General features: G+C 51.2%; 1 protein-coding gene and 3 pseudogenes across 1 annotated transcript in view; all 4 read right to left on the bottom strand.

The window, feature by feature from the left end:
* Nucleotides 1-18,529, bottom strand: part of LOC137649748 (dymeclin-like) — a 130,422-nt gene that overhangs the window by 79,650 nt on the left and 32,243 nt on the right. The gene's annotated exons all lie outside the window — the stretch shown is intronic.
* Nucleotides 3,444-3,562, bottom strand: LOC137650328 (5S ribosomal RNA; annotated as a pseudogene).
* Nucleotides 5,024-5,142, bottom strand: LOC137650327 (5S ribosomal RNA; annotated as a pseudogene).
* LOC137650326 (5S ribosomal RNA) lies at nt 6,605-6,723 on the bottom strand (annotated as a pseudogene).

Here is an 18,529-nt window from a genome sequence, read left to right as displayed (position 1 = left end):
TTTTCTTAAAACAACATAATCCTTTTATCTTATAAAACTTAAATACTTTGTAAGATAGTATTCACTTATCATTCTTTGTAGAAAAAGAAAGAAATTGCAAGTCATACTATAGCTTACGAATATATGACTGTGACGTCATAGAGTAGGCGGAATATTTACCTACCGCCATCATGTTTTTCGTTCGATTACAGTAGGTTGAGAAAACCTCTAATCCTACCTTTTAAGCTATAAACATAGCAATCAAATACCAAACAAAACCAAAATAAGCAAATGCCAATAACCAATTTAGCAGTACATCACCAAGAAAACTGCCAAAATTCAGGTTAATAACAAGTGAATATCCGACGATGTTGCCCGCATGAGCGGCAGAGAAAATCTGAGGAGGCATAGAATGGTTCTAAGTACCGTCGCGTGAGGGCTCACTGGTGGTACACCTAGCTACTCAATCTGCGATTGCCACGAGTTTTCAATTTTTCTACCGTGACGTCAGGGACTTAAGCTATATATATATCCACCAGGTAAGTCAGATGTTTAAAATATGACAAATTCGGAGATAATTTGTATTTTTCCTAACCATACAAACCTTAGCTATTTACATTGGGTTTACCTTTTAGCGCAGCTGAAATGGCGAGCCATTAGAATTTAACGAGGGTGTATTACCCCCGCGCTAGTTAGCGGGCGGGTAGGGGAGTGGTAGCTAGCTACCCCTCCCCCCCTCACACACAGATGAATGCTCACTTTCACTTAGAGGTAGGACTTGTCTTGGGGGTCAGGTCTGGCGGGCAAATATGTATAAATAGCTAAGGTTTGTATGGTTAGGAAAAATACAAATTATCTCCGAATTTTTCATTTGTTCCGTAACCGAAATACAAACCACGCTATTTACATTGGGTGACTTACCCCTTAGGTAGGGTGGAAAGTCCCCAGCCATACTGGCTTTGGCTTTACCCGGGGACTCAGAATCCGAGTGAGTCGCACTCGAGAAAAGGAGTCCCTGCACCTCACAAGTTCCTTGCTCCGCAAGGAACCGTGTGGCCTACATAAGCTTGTGTGTGAAGGAAGAAGTGTGACCCGTCCTAGGCAGTTGACCTGGAGTTCCAGAAGGAACTCTGGGTTAGGACGTTCCCAATACCACCTCGTCAGGGTCTGGGGGACGCGACAGTATTGACTCAATACTCGGAACACAAGGAAGCATGGTTTACCTGCAGAGGTTCGAGGTCAGCTATGCAGAGACCAGGATGCTGCTTCCCCGTAGAGGGGATGATGAAGAAAGAAATAAGGGCCAGACATACTACTTTCGTTCATGCAGACTAAAAACCTGATAACAATGCCCTCAACCTTCTGCTACCTGTCCAAAAAGGAGCCTGAGGTTAGACCAGCTGTTGTGTAGCCACCACAGAGCGATAGAAAACGTATAGAGACTCCTGTGGGTCACGCCCTGCAGGAAGCGGGCTGCGAAGGTCATTAGACGCTTCCAGACTCCAGCTTGTAGCACCTGCGTCACAGAGTAGTATTACTCGAAGGCGAGGGACGTTGCGATGTATTCAACATCGTGCTGTAGGGCGACGTGACGGGGGAGGGTCTGGAGACAGGTCGAGATGAATGTCCTTGAGTCCGGGCTGAAGAGGTATACTGGTGACTCTCCCCAGTGTCCTCCTTGTGCTCCCAAATCGGCTGCAACTGAGGACAAACTGCATCTGTTTCCCAAAGCTAACCTCTCGATTCCTTTACTGGCAAGAAAGAGAAGGTCCTGGGACATCAGATACAGAATGGAGACTCGAAATCTTGAAGGAATTGGACCCGAAGGGCCAGGACCCCCAGATTCTGAGTCTAGCCAACAACTCAGGAGCGAACCTGAATGTTGCTTTCCCCCTCTTCCTTAGAAAGGGCGGAGTCGTACGAGACCAAGAAGGTTGCTTACACACTGGCCGTGGCCAGAGTGAGCAGGAGACCCAAGGCGGAATACAATCCGAAGCCAGACGTAAAGGGTCTTGAGAAGATCTCTTAAGGGACTAAAAAGTCCGAGCCATGCTCCAAGTTGGAGGTCTTCCTCCGACTAGGGCAGGGACGATCGTAGCTTTGCATGAGCGAGGAAAGATCCAGCGGGCTGGAAAAAGTTATTCCTTTAAGTCTGAAGGTCAGGGAAAGGCTGAGGGACACGCTTCATTGCTGAGAGCGGAAAGGAGTTTCCTCCCGCCGAAAGGCAATAAGACCGTTATTGCTGGAGAAGAGGCCTCAAGGGAAGAGGTATATTCTCCCACGGCACCAACCACCGAAGACTCTTCACTTTGCCTGGAAGACCCCTGCGGATGACTATCGCAGATGACGCGACCTCCATAACCGCGACTGTAGCGGGTTGTCTCTTCTTGAGGAGGAGGCGTAGTGTCTCCAGGCATGAAGCGAAAGCGACGCCCCGGTTCGGGAGAGATGTTGCAGTGTGGTTGTTTGAGTAGTCTGCGCCGTGGGAGAAGCTCTCCCGGGAGTTCCGTCAGGGGAAGCAGAGGGTCCAGAAACCGTTTCTGCGCATAGTCCCAGTGGAGCTCTCCCATCGAAAGGTTGACAGACAACCTGGTCTTGTTGAGACCCATTGTCCACAGACAAAAAGGAGGGAAGACGCAGGCGTCGAAGTTGTCCCACCATCACCGGAATGCATCTTGCCAGAGTCTCGGGGTCTGAGACTGGGGGGAAGAACAGCGGAAGCTTGAGGTTCCAAGCTGTCGCGATCAGGTCCCCCAGACCAGGACTTGCTGGTTACTCAAGGCCAAAGACCCCCAGGTACACTCTCTCTACGAGGCTCTGCTCGGATAGTCGGAGAGAACATTCCTCTGCCTGGAATGAGAGAGCCGATGGTGGTATTGAGAGTATCTCAATCATCCCGGTATCTCTACTGCAAGATGTGAAGTTGTGAAAATGCCGTCCCCTGCTGGTTAGAACACGCCAGAATCATGAAGTCGACGCGCACGGAACGACTCAGCAGGAGCTGTAGGATCTGTAGAGGGGCCAAACTACAGCCCCTACGCCTGCCTGAATGATGGAGAGGTATCCTTCAGGTCTTGACCATAGGCCTGGACCGAAATATGCCCCCCCCCCCCCTTTCCTTTGACAAGTCCGAGAACAGCATCAAGAATGTGGGGAAAGGACGAGAATATCCACTACCATCAAGAGGTTCCATAGGTCAACACTCATTGCAGGTCTAATAGTTCCGCTGGTCCCATAGGGGCCAGGAAGTGCGGTTAATCGTTGCCTGAAACCACCGGAACTTGGACCGCCCCACATGGAACTTATCCTGAGGGGACCGTTCGGACTATAGACGGGTCAATGAGGAAAGGAGAACTAGGAAACGTTACAAGGATAGGGCTGAAAGCTCTGCTTGACTGAGAAACAGGTACTGCGACTATCCTCAGTCTTGCCACAGTCAACTGAAAGGAAGGGGTCGAAGGATGTGGCAACAGAATCTGGCGTCCCCAGGTGGTCACCCATCCAAGTACCGACCAGAACCGACGTTGCTTAACCTCGCTGGACGGACGAGAAGCGGGGTTTCCAACGTGGTAAGGCCATAGACTCAATATCATGGCCAGATACTCCAGATGTTGAGGCAGAAGAAGAGAAGGCTCCAAGCAAAATACCATGAACCCACACTCATGGTAAGCATCCGGAAGCTTGTCCCGGCGCTGAAGAAGGTCGTACCCGAGCCTACCGGAGTTGACCAGCCCTCCCAAAAAGCAAAGGAGGCAGAAGCCTGCACCTGAGCGGCCATGTGGAAAGTAGGGAGAATTCTCTGGGGAAAAAAAACCTGCTATGCCACGGCGGGATCGCCACACTGCATCATAAGCAGGAATACTTGCAGTCTAGGCTGAATTCCACGAGCTCCCTGGAAGATGGATGTATGGAAACTGAAAGTACCCGTTCTTCCGATCCAGGGTTTAAGGAGTCCTGTCGCCTCGTTACCAGTCTGATCGATTCTGCTGTTCTACGCTGGCCGAAGTTTGTTCGACAAACTTGATCAGGGCTGAGAGGTCGACTACGGAACTCCCCTCTCAGATCCTTCCTTACAAGAAAGGATCGACTGAAGAGGCCGGGGGTGAAGCCGTCGATGATCCTATGGAGGACCTTCGCCTAAGGTATGGATCATTCTGCCCAACCGGGCAACTCTTGCCGACTCTATGGCATAGAGGTTCAGAGACACTGAATTCGCTGACAGAGACGGCAGGCGCGATATCCTTGGCTGATCACAGAGATCGTGCGGGAATGGGCATCGGGAAGCTGTCATCCGGATGAGCAACCTTAAGCATCCTCCCAGCGTGAAACTCTGCCGCTCCCTTTAGGACTATGCTGGTTACTCAAGGCCAAAGACCCCCAGGTACACTCTCTCTACGAGGCTCTGCTCGGATAGTCGGAGAGAACATTCCTCTGCCTGGAATGAGAGAGCCGATGGTGGTATTGAGAGTATCTCAATCATCCCGGTATCTCTACTGCAAGATGTGAAGTTGTGAAAATGCGTCCCCTGCTGGTTAGAACACGCCAGAATCATGAAGTCGACGCGCACGGAACGACTCAGCAGGAGCTGTAGGATCTGTAGAGGGGCCAAACTACAGCCCCTACGCCTGCCTGAATGATGGAGAGGTATCCTTCAGGTCTTGACCATAGGCCTGGACCGAAATATGCCCCCCCCCCCCTTTCCTTTGACGAGTCCGAGAACAGCATCAAGAATGTGGGGAAAGGACGAGAATATCCACTACCATCAAGAGGTTCCATAGGTCAACACTCATTGCAGGTCTAATAGTTCCGCTGGTCCCATAGGGGCCAGGAAGTGCGGTTAATCGTTGCCTGAAACCACCGGAACTTGGACCGCCCCACATGGAACTTATCCTGAGGGGACCGTTCGGACTATAGACGGGTCAATGAGGAAAGGAGAACTAGGAAACGTTACAAGGTAGGGCTGAAAGCTCTGCTTGACTGAGAACAGGTACTGCGACTATCCTCAGTCTTGCCACAGTCAACTGAAAGGAAGGGTCGAAGGATGTGGCAACAGAATCTGGCGTCCCCAGGTGGTCACCCATCCAAGTACCGACCAGAACCGACGTTGCTTAACCTCGCTGGACGGACGAGAAGCGGGGTTTCCAACGTGGTAAGGCCATAGACTCAATATCATGGCCAGATACTCCAGATGTTGAGGCAGAAGAAGAGAAGGCTCCAAGCAAAATACCATGAACCCACACTCATGGTAAGCATCCGGAAGCTTGTCCCGGCGCTGAAGAAGGTCGTACCCGAGCCTACCGGAGTTGACCAGCCCTCCAAAAAGCAAAGGAGGCAGAAGCCTGCACCTGAGCGGCCATGTGGAAAGTAGGGAGAATTCTCTGGGGAAAAAAACCTGCTATGCCACGGCGGGATCGCCACACTGCATCATAAGCAGGAATACTTGCAGTCTAGGCTGAATTCCACGAGCTCCCTGGAAGATGGATGGAATGGAAACTGAAAGTACCCGTTCTTCCGATCCAGGGTTTAAGGAGTCCTGTCGCCTCGTTACCAGTCTGATCGATTCTGCTGTTCTACGCTGGCCGAAGTTTGTTCGACAAACTTGATCAGGGCTGAGAGGTCGACTACGGAACTCCCCTCTCAGATCCTTCCTTACAAGAAAGGATCGACTGAAGAGGCCGGGGGTGAAGCCGTCGATGATCCTATGGAGGACCTTCGCCTAAGGTATGGATCATTCTGCCCAACCGGGCAACTCTTGCCGACTCTATGGCATAGAGGTTCAGAGACACTGAATTCGCTGACAGAGACGGCAGGCGCGATATCCTTGGCTGATCACAGAGATCGTGCGGGAATGGGCATCGGGAAGCTGTCATCCGGATGAGCAACCTTAAGCATCCTCCCAGCGTGAAACTCTGCCGCTCCCTTTAGGACTATGCTGGTTACTCAAGGCCAAAGACCCCCAGGTACACTCTCTCTACGAGGCTCTGCTCGGATAGTCGGAGAGAACATTCCTCTGCCTGGAATGAGAGAGCCGATGGTGGTATTGAGAGTATCTCAATCATCCCGGTATCTCTACTGCAAGATGTGAAGTTGTGAAAATGCGTCCCCTGCTGGTTAGAACACGCCAGAATCATGAAGTCGACGCGCACGGAACGACTCAGCAGGAGCTGTAGGATCTGTAGAGGGGCCAAACTACAGCCCCTACGCCTGCCTGAATGATGGAGAGGTATCCTTCAGGTCTTGACCATAGGCCTGGACCGAAATATGCCCCCCCCCCCCCCTTTCCTTTGACGAGTCCGAGAACAGCATCAAGAATGTGGGGAAAGGACGAGAATATCCACTACCATCAAGAGGTTCCATAGGTCAACACTCATTGCAGGTCTAATAGTTCCGCTGGTCCCATAGGGGCCAGGAAGTGCGGTTAATCGTTGCCTGAAACCACCGGAACTTGGACCGCCCCACATGGAACTTATCCTGAGGGGACCGTTCGGACTATAGACGGGTCAATGAGGAAAGGAGAACTAGGAAACGTTACAAGGTAGGGCTGAAAGCTCTGCTTGACTGAGAACAGGTACTGCGACTATCCTCAGTCTTGCCACAGTCAACTGAAAGGAAGGGTCGAAGGATGTGGCAACAGAATCTGGCGTCCCCAGGTGGTCACCCATCCAAGTACCGACCAGAACCGACGTTGCTTAACCTCGCTGGACGGACGAGAAGCGGGGTTTCCAACGTGGTAAGGCCATAGACTCAATATCATGGCCAGATACTCCAGATGTTGAGGCAGAAGAAGAGAAGGCTCCAAGCAAAATACCATGAACCCACACTCATGGTAAGCATCCGGAAGCTTGTCCCGGCGCTGAAGAAGGTCGTACCCGAGCCTACCGGAGTTGACCAGCCCTCCAAAAAGCAAAGGAGGCAGAAGCCTGCACCTGAGCGGCCATGTGGAAAGTAGGGAGAATTCTCTGGGGAAAAAAAACCTGCTATGCCACGGCGGGATCGCCACACTGCATCATAAGCAGGAATACTTGCAGTCTAGGCTGAATTCCACGAGCTCCCTGGAAGATGGATGGAATGGAAACTGAAAGTACCCGTTCTTCCGATCCAGGGTTTAAGGAGTCCTGTCGCCTCGTTACCAGTCTGATCGATTCTGCTGTTCTACGCTGGCCGAAGTTTGTTCGACAAACTTGATCAGGGCTGAGAGGTCGACTACGGAACTCCCCTCTCAGATCCTTCCTTACAAGAAAGGATCGACTGAAGAGGCCGGGGGTGAAGCCGTCGATGATCCTATGGAGGACCTTCGCCTAAGGTATGGATCATTCTGCCCAACCGGGCAACTCTTGCCGACTCTATGGCATAGAGGTTCAGAGACACTGAATTCGCTGACAGAGACGGCAGGCGCGATATCCTTGGCTGATCACAGAGATCGTGCGGGAATGGGCATCGGGAAGCTGTCATCCGGATGAGCAACCTTAAGCATCCTCCCAGCGTGAAACTCTGCCGCTCCCTTTAGGACTATGCGCCCCCCCCCCCCCCCCCCCCCCCCCCCCCGGGGAGCCTCCCGTGCCATCTGTTCCTGACAGGAAGAAACTGCAATTGGACACCTTGTCTCAGTTGTCGTAGCCAATAACTTAGGCCGGTTGAAAGAAAAAGGTGCTGGAGCCCTGCAGAGTCTGGAAGAAAGCGCCTTGGAGGAGTGAAAACGGAAGTCGATTTTCTCTGTCCTTAGGCACAAACAAACTCTTCTCAAGGTTGGAAGGGTGTCTGAGGTTGTCGACATCCACAGATGAGACACCCGAAGGAAGCCCTCAGTCAGCGCGTCCAGATGGTACAACATCGAGCTTGTCCACAAGTTAGATACTTAATGACGAAACGCCAAGGTGCCTGAGCCCGAGAGGAGGACAGTACCCATGATCTTCCTGTAGCTTCCTTGAACCAAACCTCGGGCCGTAACCGAGGGGGGAAAGGACCTGGTAAGCCCCCAGAGGAAGGGGTAAGCAGTCACCCCTTGGCCGATGGAGAAATCTCGAACGGAAAGCCCCCCACCAAAAATCCTTCCAGGATATGACGGGGAAGGGCTAACCCAGGTTCTGGAAAGAGGAGTGTTGCTCAGACCTCCCTGAAGTTTCTTCCTATTCTTGCAAGTGCCATGCTCTGCGTTTATGGGGTGAGGCCGTGTTCTGGAAATACGCTCCAGAAGAACTTGCCAGGCTGGTCATGCTGCGAAAACCCCAATGGGAAACGTGGTCGCAATCGCCCTGGAGCTCGCGCGATGGTAATTCAAAGATTTGCGAGTGGGCGAACGTGGAAGCGCCCATGCGCAGTCACACAGGAACGCAAACGAAGGTGAGCGAAGAAGCGCAGAAGGAGGGCGAGCGTGGTAGGAAGGGCGAGAGCTGGTGGTAGGAAGGGCGAGAGCTGGTGGTCGGCGAGCGATAACCCATAGACGAGCAATGGATACTGCAAGAATTAAGCCGACGTTTGTGCGAAGAAACACTGTCGGTTCGAGCGCCGGGACACCGTCGGTTCGCGCGACGGGACACCGTCGGTTCGCGGGACGGGACACCGTCGGTTCGCGGGACGGGACACCGTCGGTTCGCGGGACGGGACACCGTCGGTTCGCGGGACGGGACACCGTCGGTTCGCGGGACGGGACACCGTCGGTTCGCGGGACGGGACACCGTCGGTTCGCGGGACGGGACACCGTCGGTTCGCGCGACGGGACACCGTCGGTTCGCGCGACGGGACACCGTCGGTTCGCGCGACGGGACACCGTCGGTTCGCGCGACGGGACACCGTCGGTTCGCGCGACGGGACACCGTCGGTTCGCGCGACGGGACACCGTCGGTTCGCGCGACGGGACACCGTCGGTTCGCGCGACGGGACACCGTCGGTTCGCGCGACGGGACACCGTCGGTTCGCGCGACGGAACACTGTCGGCGCGGGCGAACATTGGAGAGCATGTGCGCGGACGCGCATGAGCGTAGATGTGCAAGTACGTGGGCGTGTGGGCGCGCAGGCGAGCGGTCGCGAGGGTGAGCAGGGGAATGAGCGCGAGTCCGAGGCGGCGAACGCAAGCGTTAGTGCGATGGCGAGGAAACGCGCTGCCGCGTGGGCGAGGAAGACCACTGGCGATATGGAGCAGCATGCGCAGGTGAGCGATCGCGCGATGGCGAGCAGCATGTGCAGGTGAGCGATCGCGCGATGGCGAGCAGCATGCGCAGGTGGGCAATTGTGCGATGGCGAGCCGCATGCGCAGGTGGGCGACCGCGCGATGGCGAGCAGCATCCGCAGGTGGGCGACCGCGCGATGGCGAGCAGCATCCGCAGGTGGGCAACCGCGCGATGGCGAGCAGCATCCGCAGGTGGGCGACCGCGCGATGGCGAGCAGCATCCGTAGGTGGGCGATCGCACGATGGCGAGCAGCATGCGCAGGTGGGCGATGGCGAGCTAGTAGCTGGCGAACCATGTTCCTTCAGAAGCGTTGGAGAACGTTGGCGCACCGGCTGTAACACACGCGGACGATCCGGAGATCGCCGAGAGACAGGTGATCGCTGACGTGTAGAACGCTGTTGAATAGGCGATACTAAAATCGCATGTGCGCGCTGGCGAGCAGGTGAACGCTGGCGTGCAGGTGAACGCTGGCGTGCAGGTGATCGCTGGCGAGCAGGTGATCGCTGGCGAGCTGATGATCGCTGACGAGCAGAAGGCAACGCGTGGAAGCCTGCGCATAGAAGAAGAGTCTTTGACCCAGACCTGAACCGAAGTTCTAGATCGCGAGGGCGAACGTGGGCGCGTAACAGGAACCAACAGGAACAGCAGGGATAATCATCATGAGAGCGCTGACGAACAGGAGAGTGCTGGCGAAAGGAGAGCGCTGGCGAAAGGAGAGCGCTAGCGCTCAGGAAGGGCTGATGAGCAGGAGAGCGCCTGTGCGCTAACACTGAGCAGGAGCAGAAGAGAACACAGCAGAAGGGCGCGCAGGGGAACCCTGACACGCAAGGGAAGAACCCCCGTGGGAGGCAACCCTTTGCCCCGAAGTGAACGTTGTCCGTCGGGAGACAGATGTCCATCGGAAGACCGTTGTCCATTAGGAAGACCGCTGCCCGTCGGAAGACGAGATCAGACTGCTGTCCATCTGCACCAAGGCGGAAGATCAAGAAGGAGGAGTTGTAGGCTGCAAACGGAGATTCAAAAAGGCGCCTCTTAGCACCCTATAGGGAGATGAGATGCCCTTACGACGAGGCGGACGGTGGGCCTTACGGCGAAGGAGGCCAACAGTAACAGCAGCAGAAGAATCCTTCGAAGAGGAGTCTCTATGAGTGTACTCTCTCGCGAACGAAAGAGAAACACTTCGTAGAAGAGACTGGTCAGCCAGTGACCTAAAAGGAGGAATCCTCCGAAGAGGGGTCCTGCAGTTGCCCAGCCCCTTGAGCGAAACTGCAGGTGTGACCGCTCAGCGCCAAGAGCATAGTCGCACAAAAAAAAGGCAAGAGAAGAACCCCCCAAAAGGGGAAAAACTCAAGCCTGGACAGGAAAAACTTCCCTCGGAAGGAAAGTTACCCGCCCAAGGAGGCAAGCCTCCTGAGAGTTCTAAAATGAACTGAAGAGCTGTCCGTCGTCAAGGGAGTACTTCCAGTAGAAGGAGACACGCCCCTGACGAAAATACAAGGGGGGAGGCAGCAACAGCCGAATCCCCAGGCCTCAACAAGAAAGCTCACACCGTTGCCATATTACAGAAACGAACTAGATCGGTAACTGTAAAAAAATAAAACAAAAATCATTTGTACACATTCATTCACCCGGGAAGGCTCTGAAGAGGAATCCCGAGGGAAAGGAAACAAGAATTACACAACAGGCACGTGCCCTCACAACCACTTACACTCACAGAAGGAGAGCTGTAACCAAACCAGAATTATAACAATTATAATTATGAAACTAAGTAATTATGTAATTTAAAAATTAATGAACACTAAAGAAAGAACAAAAACCTCGAAAAGAATCGTTCTACAAGCTGAAAAATTAACAACTACAATTAGATTCATAAACTAATTGAGACAAACGTACGGCGTAGCAACCCACCCCCCCACATGGAAAGGAAGCTACAAGGGCATAGTAACACGTAGTAAAAGGGTGAATGACCTCAAGAGAGAGAGAGAGAGAAAGACCGAAGTCAAACTCGATCGCCACCCATAAAATTACGCCGTGGTGGCCTAACTGCCGAGGACTCCACGTAGATATCGTACACTACACACACAACTCTGAAAAGGAAACTTACTGATTTCTATACTCAAATTATATACAAACATGAAAACATGTTTACATATATATTGAGTAAAAGAAAAGTAAGCGATTAAGTAAAGACAAAACAAACAATGGCTGCCAAGAGAGGACCAAGACAGAGACGTCTGTCACAGTACGAGCCAAAAGTGAAAGTGAGCATTCATCTGTGTGTGAGGGGGGAGGGGTAGCTAGCTACCACTCCCCTACCCCCCCGCTAACTAGCGCGGGGGTAATACACCCTCGTTAAATTCTAATGACTCGCCATTTCAGCTGCGCTAAAAGGTAAACCCAATGTAAATAGCGTGGTTTGTATTTCGATTACGGGACATCTTAGTTTTAAAGAATGTACTGTATTCTGTTTAAAGTTGTTCATTGATTAAGTACAACAAATTATTCATTCAACAGCACAACTTGTTGATAAAGCCTGGGCAATGTGACAAAATAACAAATTTGGAAATAATTTGTATTTTTCCTAACATACAAACCTGAAGCTATTGGGTATTACTTTCGGCGCAGCTGAAAGACGAGCCATGATAATTTTAGTGAAGGATAACTACCCCATCCACTAGTTAGCGGGTGGGGGGTGCGGTAGACTGGCTACCTCGCTCACTCACACCTCTCGGCTGAGTAACCCCTTTGCTTTATGGCAGGACTTCTCGGGGGACAGGGTGGCGGGCCAATTTGTATACAGTAAATAGCTTCAGGTTTGTATGTTAGGAAAAATACAAATTATTTCCAAATTTGTTATTTGTTCCGACACATATACAAACCTTCGCTATTTATAATAGGGTGACTTACTCTTAGGAGGGAGGAAGTCCTCATCAACTGGCCTTGGTCATGACCCGGGGTCCTCTCTATTTCGATCTGTGACCGAAAGTAGAAGGGACTCTACCCTCACTAAAATCAAGTGCCGATATGAGGTAATGCACTGATAGCAGCCTGCAGAAGCTTGTGTGAGGGTGGAACTAACAGTGTGGCTTGTCTTTAACATAGGAACTCGAGTACAGAACCTAATGTTCTTGAAGACTTACCCAATACTCTCCCTCTAAAAGGTATTGGGGACGTAACAAAGTATTCTTCTATACTTAGGAGGCACAAGGGAAATGGGTCTTACCTGCAGCGAAGTGAGGTCAGCTATGCTGAGGCTTGCGGAGCTGTTTTCCCCAGAGGGGAGAAGGTGAAAGGAAGAAAGGAGCCAGACATTCTTACTCATTCACCCCAGACTAATCCGGGTAGCCTCAGCCTTCAGCCCTCTGCTAATTGTCCATCAAGGAGCCTAGGTGTTTAGACCATTTGTTGTGCGACCACCACAGGACCAATGAAAAAGGTCTCCATGTTCTTGTGGGTTACGTCTTTGCAGGTAGTGGGCCGTGAAGGTCGATTGACGCTTCCACATGCCCACTTAAAGTATCTGCACCACAGAGTAGTTTCTTGACCACCAGGACGTAGCAACGCCAGTAACGTTACGAGCTCTGGGTCTTAGGATGGAGGAGAGTCTAGATTAAGAGTAACATCATCTGCCTACCGATATCAGAGGGGAAGAAAATCCTTGAGGTCCTCCTCTTGACCTTCCCGATGCTGGTCAACAGTGCCGACATACAGGGGCGAGCTGGTATCGTTCTTTTAAGGTAACCCCACAGGCTCCTCACTGGATAAAACCCCAGTTGATGGGTTTCTGGTTACCGAACGAAGACTCTTTATTCGAAATGGGCTGCCCCTAGGGTACAGCACACTCGGATTTGAGTCTTAGCAATCCACTCAGGGACGCCGCTGAGGATTACTTCTCCCCGTCTCCTAGGGTAGGAGACATCAGACGTTGGATCATACAACACACTACCTCTCTTGGTCCAAAGCCCAAGTGAGTAGAAAGGGCGTCTTCCATGTAAGGAAGCGATCTGCTGCTGGGCCTATGGTTCGTAGAGAGGGGCCTTCAGAGACTGAAGGACCTGAACCGCGTTCCCAGGAGAAAGTTGAGATCCGACGGGGGACAAGTTATCTCACACTTGCATAAGTAAAGGCATCGATGGGAGAGAATCCCTTTCCACGACATCAGTCACAAAGGACCGAACACTTCGCCTGGAAGACCGAAGCTGAAAATGTCTGAGGTGCCTAGACACCTTTTCCGTAACCTGTTGGGAAAGGCCTCTCTGAGAGGGGTGGTTTAGGATCGTCCCAGGCGAGAAGTCGAAGCAAAGCTACGGCTTAGGAAAGTGTTCGTATGTGGCTGCTTGGAAGATCGTGTCGTGGAGGAAAATCCCTCGGATCTCCGTCGGGAGCTGTAGAAGGTCCGGGAACCATTCTGCGGGTTGCCATAGCAAAGCTATTGGAGGTCCGTCAAGGGCTGCAGAAGGTCTGGGAACCATTCTGCGGGATGCCATAGTGAAGCTATTGGAGTTATTGATAAGATCCTGCTTATCCCAACTTGGCTGAGGACTTTTTCACAAGTCCGAATGGGGGGAAAAACCAGGCACACCTCTAGGCTGCCCCACCGATCTTGGAATACATCTTGTTTGAGGTCCTGGGGAACGGTCGAGTGGGAGCTTGAAGATCAGGGCCGCTGCGAGCATAACCACAGTCGGGGACCCCACAAAGTTAAGACTTTGTTGGATACAAGATAATTCCAAGACACTAGGAGCCCACTATCTGGGTGGTTTTGCAAGCACATTCCTATACCAGGAATGACGCGAGCAGACGGGGGGCAACTAGTTGTCCTCTGTCCATCTAAAGCTTCGTACTACTAGATGGTTCTCTAAGAGAGGTGAATGCTAGTACCTTTCTGAATCGGACCAACCGACAAGGATGGAATGGTATGGCATATGCCCCCCCTCTCTCTTTTGATGCATTATAGAGAGCATCAGGTCCAGAAGGAAGACGAGAAGACAGGGCCTCTTTGCGGAAGCTCTCGTCTGCCACCCATCATCCGCGGATTGTCCAGCAGTGAGGGGGGGAGTGCATCGCAATAAACACACCTCGAGATGATGTCGAGACGTGTAACAAAATGCACATTCTTGCAACAAAGGGGAACAGCCTGTTCACCCTCCAACTTCCATTAATCCAGTGTGGTTGGCTGAATAAGACCGATACCAAACGGTAAACCAGTTTATCAGTACAGCTTATGATATAATAGCAAATCTCCATAGAGATCGCTTTCCGGACAAGAGACTGTACGGTAATCACCGAGTGCATCCAACCAAACCCAAGAGGGGATTGAGACGTATCTTCCATCTATTGTTGGGTGGGTAAAGAGCATAAGTGTACTACTGAGTAGTAACACCGAACTGTGTGCATGACAAGTATACATGCTTAGTTCGACTCAAAAGTCGTGTCCTGAACTTAGTTGGAGAACGTTGGAAACGTTTGTACCGGAGGTTTCTCCTTCTTAGGACAGAAACGTTCGTAATTTTTCGTCTCCGATAGGTAAACTAGCATTTATATTAAACGTTCCCTAGTAGGGAACGCAAATGCTTCTGAGAAGTTTCCAGCCAAAGCCTTTGTAGGAGACTAAGACTTCCGATCGGGAGAAAGGAAAAAATGCCTATAAGGAGACAGAACGTAAATGCTGTATGTCTGGCTACAGTAAAGTAGTCAAGTAATGTACTGAATAACCTGGTTTCAGTAAGGGATATAAATATACAACTTAATAGAAGAAATTGGAAGAAATATCGCTTGCACGCATGTATGTACTTGTCCATTTGCGCTAGCGCATGCGTATTCTCTGCCTCCAGGAAACGTTTGCAACGAATCCGGTTGTGGGAATAATGTATGTGCGACGAATCGCAATATTATTGCCGAAAGAATTTTGATCATTGACTAACTTTAATATTTTCTTGAATGAGAGCGAACATGTTCTCAAACAAAAATATACAGTTATAGAGACGATCATATCCCCTTTGGTTTACCCCTCCTCTTTATATGAGGGGCTAGCCAGTGTTCATTACACAGAAACGAATGTCTGTTTACCTGTGGGCGGGGTTTGAAATGTTTGTAACGTAATTAAAAGATGCCCACGCTGTTGCTATCGTTCTTTTAACGTCAGCTAACAATGTTCCTTCGGGACTAATTGTTCAAAACAATAACCCCGTAAGGAAAGAATAGAAAGTCTCGGAAGACTATCGTTTAAAAAGGCAAGTCGTTATACCCAGGGTACAATGACGGGGGAGGCTGCCTCCATCAAATGGTAGAACCGAGTTTAAGACCATAACCTCGCGGTTTTGTCTTGGCTAGAGTGCATACTCCAGGAAGGCTTACGGCCTTCATGAAGTTTTAACACCCATTGAAGTTTTGTAAAATCTTCTCAGGAACAAGTCTCCCGAAAAAGGGTGAAGTCTTGTATGTGGGGGTTTGCTTCAAGAAGGCCAGACATAATTGCCATCGACCACTTACCTAAAGAGGTTGCCATCGAACGCTTTCTCGATAGTGAGAAAACTACCGTCTAATTCAGGCAAGGCCTGCCAGCTGAAATGAACTGCAATGTAAATCATTTTCATTCCCCGCTCATTTCCATCTGGTAACCCAACCACTTGAAGTGGGAAGGTGGAGGAAAGATGACGGTGGTTAGTTCCAAAACGAAAGGATCGGTGCTGATGAAACCAGGCTAGCTGATATAGTAATCAGCTGGGAGTGTAGAGTGACGTATCAAGTCACACCTTTGGAAGACCCCTCCCATCGAGGGGGGAGGATCGACCATAGTTTTCAGAAAACTCTGAATCGTGGAAACAGAGAGATTCGGATGAGAACCTAGGGGTTCAGAATCTATTTGTGAATTCCTATCTCACGACCTTAAGAGATGTTGTGCCGAGAACCCGCAGGAACTCTGTCGCTGATTCCTGATGGGATTCCAGAAATCGTGTTACGTGACCAGGACCCAAAGGAACTGTGTCATAGTTAACTATAGAGATTCGTAAACCCTTAGGCAGCAGGCATCCCTCTGTCATCAGAGTAAAACTCTTGATGACGATGGGCGCGCACGAACATTTCACGGTACGAGAGTTCGAAAACTCTGTCATGAGAGTAAACCTCTTGTGCACTCGGGAACACTTCGCGCAACGAGAGTCCGAAAACTCTGGTCATATAAGTATGGCTATGGTCACAAGGACCCAAAGGTTCAGCGTGAACTGCGTTGTGATTTCCCGAAGGGTCATAAGAGTTGTTCGTGCACTTCAACTGATTGCGTGTGCGCTAAATTGGTCGTGCATGTGAGCTAATACGGTCATGCACTCCAATCCGATCGTGTGTGCGTGCCAATATGGTCGTGCCCTCCTATCCGATCGTGTGCGCCAAAATGGTCGTGCATGTACGCAATTTGGTCGTGTGCTCTTGCGCCGAACTGTTGGTGGGCGGAAGGGAGCTTGTGCGCGCACTTTTTTCGCGCTCGTGAAGCGTATGAGGTAGTTCGCGCACCTGGAGCGCATAAGGTTGCTTGCGCGGTGTGTCACAGGATGTTCGAGCACATGGCGAGCAACAGGATGTTCGAGCGCAGGGCGAGCAACAGGATGTTCGCGCATATGACGCGCCAAAGGATGAACCCGCACGCCATGATTGCCATTTTGCTTGCAAGCGCCCAAGACGGTCGTGCGCGCCAAGTCGGTCGTGCGCGCCAATTTGGCCGTGCGCGCGAGAGCTCTCAGGTTGGTGACAGAACTCACTGCTATGCTCACCCGAAGGTTCAAGATAGCTTAAGTGTTGTGTGAGCGCGAACGATCAACACAACGAGAGTTTGGAAACTCTCTGTCATAAAAAGAATGACTCAGGTCACGAGAACCCAAGAGATCAGCGTGAACTGTGTTGCGCGAACCCGAAGGGTCAGCGCAACGAGAAACCGAAGTTTCCTTGTCACAAAACACCGAAGTGTCAGTGACTAAAGTTACGAAAGCCCTAGAGTTCAACGTAACTGATGTTACGAGACCCCGAAGGGTTAGCGTAACGAGAAACCGCAGCTTCCCTGTCACAACACACCGGAGTGTTAGAGTGACTAAAATTACGAGAGCCCAAGAGCTCAGCGTAACTAATGTTATGAGACCCCGAAGGGTCAGCCCAAGGAGAAACCGAAGTTTCCCTGTCACAAAGCACCAAAGTGTCAGAGTGACTAAAGTTACAAGAGCCCAACGGTTCTGCATAACTAATGTTACGAGACCCCGAAGGATCTGCGTAACGAGGAATCGAGGTTCCTCAGTCACGAGACCCCGAAAGGTCGGCTTGATTGATGGCACACGTTCATCAAAGGCTCAATGTTACCATCGTTACGAGAGCCCGAAGGTTCAGCGTAACTGAAACCCGAAGGTTTTGAGCGAGACTCCTACTGTCATGAGAACCAGCAGGATCAACATGACGAGAGCCCGAAGGCTCAAATGATCACGCCAGCTTAAAGGGTGATCGAACAAGACCCCGAAGGAACAAGGAGAACCAGCAGGTTCAAGAGAACACCTCCGCATAAGAGGTTTGTTATCCCGAAGGAGAAAGTCGCTTAAGAGAAGGCTCTCGCTTCGACCCTAAAGGAGAACCATCAGCGTAGATATAACCTGCTTCGGAGAAAGCTCTGCCACTATCCCTGGTGGATCAGCAAGCTCCTACAAGTTATTTCTCGCGAACGAGAGGGAAGTTCTCCCGAAGGAGATCGCCTAAGACAAGCTTTCTCCCAGCTCTATGGGAATAAAGCGTAGGCATAAAATATCTCTCTCGCGAACGAGGGAGAAGTCCTCCCGAAGGAGGATATCGCCAAAGACAAGCTTTCTCCCAGCTCTATGGGAAAAAAGCGAAGGCGTAATACTCTCTCTCGGGAACAAGAGTGAAGTCCTCCCAAAGAAGGACATCGCCTAAAACAAGCTTTCTCCCAGCTCTATGGGAAAAAAGCGTAGGCGTAAGAAACTCTCTCCCGCGAACGAGAAAGAAGTCCTCCCGAAGGAGGACATCGCCTAAGGCAAGCTTCCTCCCAGCTCTATGGGAAAAAAGCGTAGCCGTAAGAAACTCTCTCCCGCGAACGAGAGAGAAGTCCTCCCAAAGGAGGACATCGCCTAAGGCAAGCTTCCTCCCAGCTCTATGGGAAAAAAGCGTAGGCGTAAAAAATCTCTCTCGTGAACGAGAGAGAAGTCCTCCCGCAAGAGGACATAGCCCAAGTAAAGCTTTATCCCAGCTCTAATGGAAAAAAGCATAGGCGTAAACAAAAGTCATTCTCTAAAGTTCCCCTCGAAGGAGGAACATCAAGTTGAAGGTTGACAGCGAATGCTACCTCGTAATGAGAGCAGCTCACGAGCTACCACATGTGTAACTACGTCGCT

Source organism: Palaemon carinicauda, chromosome 11 (genome assembly GCF_036898095.1).
Source record: "Palaemon carinicauda isolate YSFRI2023 chromosome 11, ASM3689809v2, whole genome shotgun sequence".
In the NCBI taxonomy this organism is placed as follows: domain Eukaryota; kingdom Metazoa; phylum Arthropoda; class Malacostraca; order Decapoda; family Palaemonidae; genus Palaemon; species Palaemon carinicauda.
The sequence above is the reverse complement of the archived record's forward strand: the minus strand, read 5'-3'. Positions and strand labels throughout refer to the sequence as shown.